The sequence below is a fragment of the Lagenorhynchus albirostris genome, chromosome 5 (assembly GCF_949774975.1).
Source record: "Lagenorhynchus albirostris chromosome 5, mLagAlb1.1, whole genome shotgun sequence".
In the NCBI taxonomy this organism is placed as follows: Eukaryota; Metazoa; Chordata; class Mammalia; order Artiodactyla; family Delphinidae; genus Lagenorhynchus; species Lagenorhynchus albirostris.
The window spans coordinates 25,567,548-25,573,419 of record NC_083099.1 but is presented as its reverse complement, the minus strand read 5'-3'; the positions used below and the strand labels follow the sequence as shown (position 1 = coordinate 25,573,419).

At 48.3% G+C, this 5,872-nt stretch overlaps 1 pseudogene; it reads right to left on the bottom strand.

Moving 5' to 3' along the window:
* Positions 1-3,187: 3,187 nt before the first annotated feature.
* Positions 3,188-4,608, bottom strand: LOC132520412 (eukaryotic translation initiation factor 3 subunit J-like; annotated as a pseudogene).
* Between the last annotated feature and the right edge of the window lie 1,264 nt (positions 4,609-5,872).

Genomic DNA, 5,872 nt, shown 5'->3' with positions numbered 1-5,872 from the left:
CAAACATAACAGAGCTTAAAGAAAAATGCCATTTTCTACCTCAGCAGAGCATGTAATGGTTTGCCGCTGCAAGTAAAGTTTAATACGTACAAAGGCTCAGTGTCTCTTCCAGCAGGCCTCCCTCTCTGAGACCACACTGGGTTATCTGGACCCCCTTTCCCCCTCTGTCTGCCATGAAGTTTTAGGAATGAATGACAGAATAGGAGAAAGTATATCACCAGCTAGGCTGCTCCCAACTCCACTTAAACTGAAAGATCAGAAGTGGTTTCTAGGAGGAAATTCCCAAACCCCACGGGCATTGCCATGGTTGGGAACCAAGGGAGAGTTAGCCAGACTGCGGGAGGGGCAGCGAGGGGCACATAAGGTCATCCAGACTTAGAGCAGCATGTGCCGAGGCCGAGAAGCTGCAGAGCCTTGAGGGCAGGGCGCTCTGGGGACTCCAAGAGTCTCCGTGTAAGTGGAGGGTCCTGGAACACCCAAAGGCCAGGAAATGAAGCTGGAGTGGTCGAGGGCACTCAGATCTCAGAGGGCCCTCCTTATGTCCCTGCAAAGAAGTTGGGGTTTTCTTTCTCTTGAACGTCACAGGAGACAGACCAGCGAAGGGTTTTGAGCAGAGGAGTTACACTGACCATCAGAAAGCCTGGCCGGCATGTCCCCACACAGAAGCCAGATGTCTAGAATACCATCTGTATCTCACACTGCAGCACATCATTCATTTGGTCAATTTGTTGACATTTATCTCAGGTGTGTGAGTTTCACCCCAGGTAAACGGTCAGATCCCAGAGGCAGAAGCCAGGTGTTCTTCTGAGTCCCCAGAGGTCCCCGGCCCCACGGCTCATGCTCCCTCGGTGTGGAGATCTCCTATCTCCTTGCGCACAAGGCCTTGGGTCACCCTCGAGCCTTGTTCCAGCATTAGAGTGGTCTGTTCCTTTCTCTGGCTCCACCAGTAAGCTGGACCTTTCTCAGGGAGCCAATGCCTTTGCTGTAATTATGAAAAGACATCCCTCCCTCCAGGGCACCTTCACGGGATGCACACAGCCAGGACATGTGCTTGGGCGACAGGACCCAGGCACAGCCACATCCAGCAGCCCTGTTCCTCCAAGCCTGGCCAGCGTGCCTTATCTCCCTGCCCTCAGTAACTGGCACGGGGTCATCGCAAGCCACAGCCACACACAAATATTTGGTGAAAGACTGTTCAAAATCCTTCAAGCCGGTACACATTGCCTTAAAACGAAAACAAAAAAAACTTGTGCTTTATTTGTGTTTCGGATGTGTGTGTTTACGTATACTTTTTTTTAAAACAGTTTATTTCTTTTTTTTTTAAGTTAACCATTTTTTAAATTTATTTATGTATTTTTGCTGTGTTGCGTCTTCGTTGCTGCGTGCGGACTTTCTCTAGTTGTGGCGAGCAAGGGCTTCTCTTCATTGCGGTGCGTAGGCTTCTCATTGCGGTGGCTTCTCTTGTTGCAGAGCACGGGCTCTAGGTGTGTGGGCTTCAGTAGTTGTGGCATGTGCGCTCAGTAGTTGTGGCTCACGGGCTCTAGAACGCAGGCTCAGTAGTTGTGGCGCACGGGCTTAGTTGCTCTGCGGCATGTGGGATCTTCCCGGGCCAGGGACCGAACCCGTGTCCCCTGCATTGACAGGTGGATTCTTAACCACTGCGCCACCAGGGAAGTCCCCATATATATATTTTAAAAGGTCTAGGGCAATACAGAGCTACTATGAGAGGTTATTCTGGGAAAGTGAGACCGGAAGGGAGTTTTATTTTATCTTGTCGTTGTTTTTTATAAGAAACCTATATAACTTTTATAATGCAATTTTTTAAATAAAGAAAAATCCTTCAAAGCTCAGATCCGGCCCCAACTCCCACTGGAAACCTCCCCGGACTCTCAGATCTGTGGTCTTGTCCTACTCCAAACATGCCTTGAGCATTGCAAAGACCTCCAGCCAAGTCCATTGTCATGTGTGGTCTGATGCTGCCCATTCACCTATGCGTGAACAGAAGAATGAAAGATTTTCCTGCTTAGCTCAGAATCACAGCCCCACAGCTGAGGGTCTTTAGTGTGAAGTGCCCCTAATTATGGAGAAAGCCCCAAGGTGCTTACTAAGAAACAAGCTAGAGGTCTTGTAAGCCTGACCCCACCACTGCACCCTCCTGTATATGCAGCCTGGAAAGCCAGAGGAGGTCATTGATGGGGGAGGGAGCCCTTGGAGGAAATGGCCTTGAAGAGGGATGTGAGCGCTCCCGTCCAGCCGAGCCAGGTGAAGAGGGCTCTTGGGGCACCACCCGGAAAGGTGGAGGGTGCTTTTGAAAGGGAGCCTGGCTGCCCCTCTCCAGCCAGATGTCGGCCCCAAGGCTGCCCTGGTGCAGACTGTGGCGAGACTGTTCTTGGGAGGCTTGGCTGTGGGTGGCCCAGACTTTGGGAGGGAGGGGCCACAGTCTCCTGAGGGTCACCTGGAGATCTCTGAAGGTGGGAGGCTGAGCAGAGCAGCCCATGACAGCCCCATGAGGTGACAGAGCCACAGAGTCTGGAGGGACAAGGGTGCCCCTCCCATGGTCCTAGCCAGTGCCATGGGAGGAAGTGGGCTGGCATCACCCCAGGGATGGGCTGCCAGGGCAAGGGGCTCCCCCAGGAAGAGCCTGGGTTGGGGGGCAGACAGGAGCATCACAAGAGGTCAGGGACCTGGACCGTGGGGAGCCCCCTCCTGAGGGGCTTCAGAAAAGTCCACATATTCACCTGCAAGACAGCCAGCATGACCCTGCCTGTCCCTGGAGACCATCCACGCCCAGCCCCCCGCGAGTGGAGAGGGGATCACAATGGCATGGCCCATTAAGCACAAAGGTTTTGGCCTTTGTCTTTATTTTATTTTATTTTTTTCCTCACAATAGTGACTTTATTAAATTAGTTGCTTTATAAAACATTGCAGATGTCATAATTGTTAACATAACAATTTACCAAACTGTAGTTAAATGGCGCAGTTTGCGGAACAAAACAAAGTTTTATAAAGGAAATGCCAGAACCTCGTTAAAGCTGATCCGCTGCAGCCTCAGAGAACAAAGGAGATTTGTTTCTCAGACGCTTAAATCAGACAAATAAAATAGGTAGTAAGGAGTCTCCCTCCCCCATCTGAAGCACTCCCTCAGTAGAATAGTCCGATAGATAGAAACTAGACAGTCTATGCACTCAAGAGATTCCACAACTTGGTAATGCAATAATGGAGAGGTTTACCTTCTTCAGCTTCCAAGTTGGAGGGTTTTGGTCATTTAATTTTTAAGTATCAAACTAGCGCTTTTCAGCCGCCGTATCTTCACTCTGAGATAAGCAGTCTTCTTCATAAGCAGTCTTCTTCACAATGTATTATTAATATCCTCACGCTCAATTTTAAGACAAAGCAACTTTAATACTAGGTGCACACCACATGCCCTTACAGCAGACTGCTTTTCTTGACAAGTTATGAAGTAGTTCAAGGAGGTATGGTGAAGGCTGTATTACTGAATGGTGCTGGTAAATACTACACAATTTTTTGTCGTGTGGCAACCTTTGTTTCCAATTTAGTGACTGCTGCTACGGAATCAGATAGCAACAACAACATTATTAGGTCTGTTTTTTTAAACTATGATTTAGTAGCAATGGAGGTTCCCAATTTTAACCCCTTGGCAGCAAGATCCAAGTTCCCTCATTTGCACATTAGCACCTAAGTGTCAAGGGGTTAATAACCAGCACAAAAGATACTGCACTTCTGATTGTAGCATTTGGCAGAACTGAAAGGAAAGGAAGTTGTGCTACACGTTGAAGGGATTGTGGGCAACAGAAAGAAGACACCAGGAGAAGATAAAACGTCACGTGAAGTCTTCAAAATCTTGAACATATCCTCCATCATAACCACCATGATCTGCCAGATGGTCTTTCATGGTAGCCTTTAATCCCCCTCCGGGAACCACGCCTTTCTTCTTCTTTTTGGCTTTGCTTTGCTTTTCTTCCTTCTGTTTTTCACTGCAAAGTACAGTCAATGAACTGGTAATCTTTTTCAAGTCATCAATTTCCAATGAAATACACACATCTCGAACTAAGGCTTCCAAAAAACTGGCATAGTATAGTGATTTTTCATATTGTGTAATTTTATCTTTTAGTAACTTTCCAAACTCTGTGAAGTCATCCCTTGAAGATGGGTTCATAGCATCTATTCCATAAACTGTATTATTAACACCAAATGTTTCTTTCGCTAATTCGAGGTCTGACTCTTCCTGTAATTTCTTTAGCCGCAGTTTGTCTGGTGTTAGCACTTTAGGTTCTTCAGGTTCTTCTAACCTCTTTTTAATTTCTTCTTGCCTTTTCTTCCGCTGCCATTCTTTCTCTTTTATCTTCTCTGCTGTTTTTTTCTTTTCTGAAATTTTTACTTCTGGTTTTACTTCTGCTTCTTTTTTTTTCATCATCATCATCATCATCCCAGTTATCCTTGACGTCCTCGTCGTCGCCTTCCCAGCGGTCCCCGCCGGCGGTGCCGCCGCCCCCCACCTTCCGCACCGGGTCTTCCACAGAGAACGTGTCCGCGTCCCAGGAGTCGGAGTCCCCCGCCGCTGCCGCCGCCATCTCTAGCCGGGTGTAAGCGTGTCTGGCCCTTGTCTTTAAGTCCCCCTCCTCCTACCCACCCCAGAAGAGCTGAAGATGAAGAGAGAATAAAAGAAGACCTCAGTCACAGGCCACAGCTGAGCTGGGGGAGGAGAGGCTTTGGATGGGAGAGAAGCTGAAGTGGGGATTTAACCAGAAGGACTTGCTGCTGCGTGAATGTGAGTCTTGACTGTCAGGATGACTATTTCTGTAGTTAAAGAGACCATAAAATCGCGGGGTCTGCAGGAACTCTTGTCGAGAGGTGGGGAAGGGAAATACAATAGAGCAGGTTTAAAGGCTGTGGTTAGAAAAAAATAAATTTTTGTTTCGTACCCCAGAGAGTTTGCCTGAGATTTCAGTTACAGGTACGTATGTGTATCCCCAACAAGACACGATCTCTTGGTAGGAAAGGATTTGTAGCCTGTGTCTCTGGCATCACCTTGTCCAGGATGGGGAGACCATGAAATGCCTAAGAAAACTGCGTTGATCAGGGGCTGGTGATTGGATCTGGCAAAACTCACAACCCAGATAATCTCCCTCTGTTTGGATACCCTGACCTCAGTGAAACAATAGTTAACTTTTTTTTTTTTTTTTTTTTTTGGCAGTACGCGAGCCTCTCACTGTTGTGGCCTCTCCCGTTGCGGAGCACAGGCTCCGGACGCGCAGCCTCAGCGGCCATGGCTCACGGGTCTAGCCGCTCTGCGGCATGTGGGATCTTCCCGGACCGGGGCACGAACCCGCGTCCCCTGCATTGGCAGGCGGACTCTCAACCACTGCGCCACCGGGGAAGCCCAACATTTAACATTTTTAACGAGAAGAGCCTTTCCTATGGTGATGTGCATCCCAACTCTCCTAGTGCGGAATGAAATATGCAATTTTTTCAAACTTATCGACCCACAACATTCCTTTAATAAGTTCTCATAAAACAGCTGAGGAAGTTTAGAATAAATACTACGCATCACTGACCCAGCATCTGCCAGAGATGGCATCTCCAAGCCCCCAGCCCCTGCCTATGGGACCCTCCTTTCTACTGTCATTCAGTTATTCCAGAAACACTAGCGTGTGTAGTCTGTGGCAATGTACTAGGTACTGGATATATAGCAAAGGATAAGGCAGACGCTACTATTGTCCTCTGGAGCTTATGCTCTCATGCGGGAGAGCGATCATGGGCATGAACAATAGGTGGGAATGGATACATAAGCAATGAGGAAGCGGGAAGCTATAGAAGCCCTTGACAGGATGACCTGATCCAATCAGGGGTG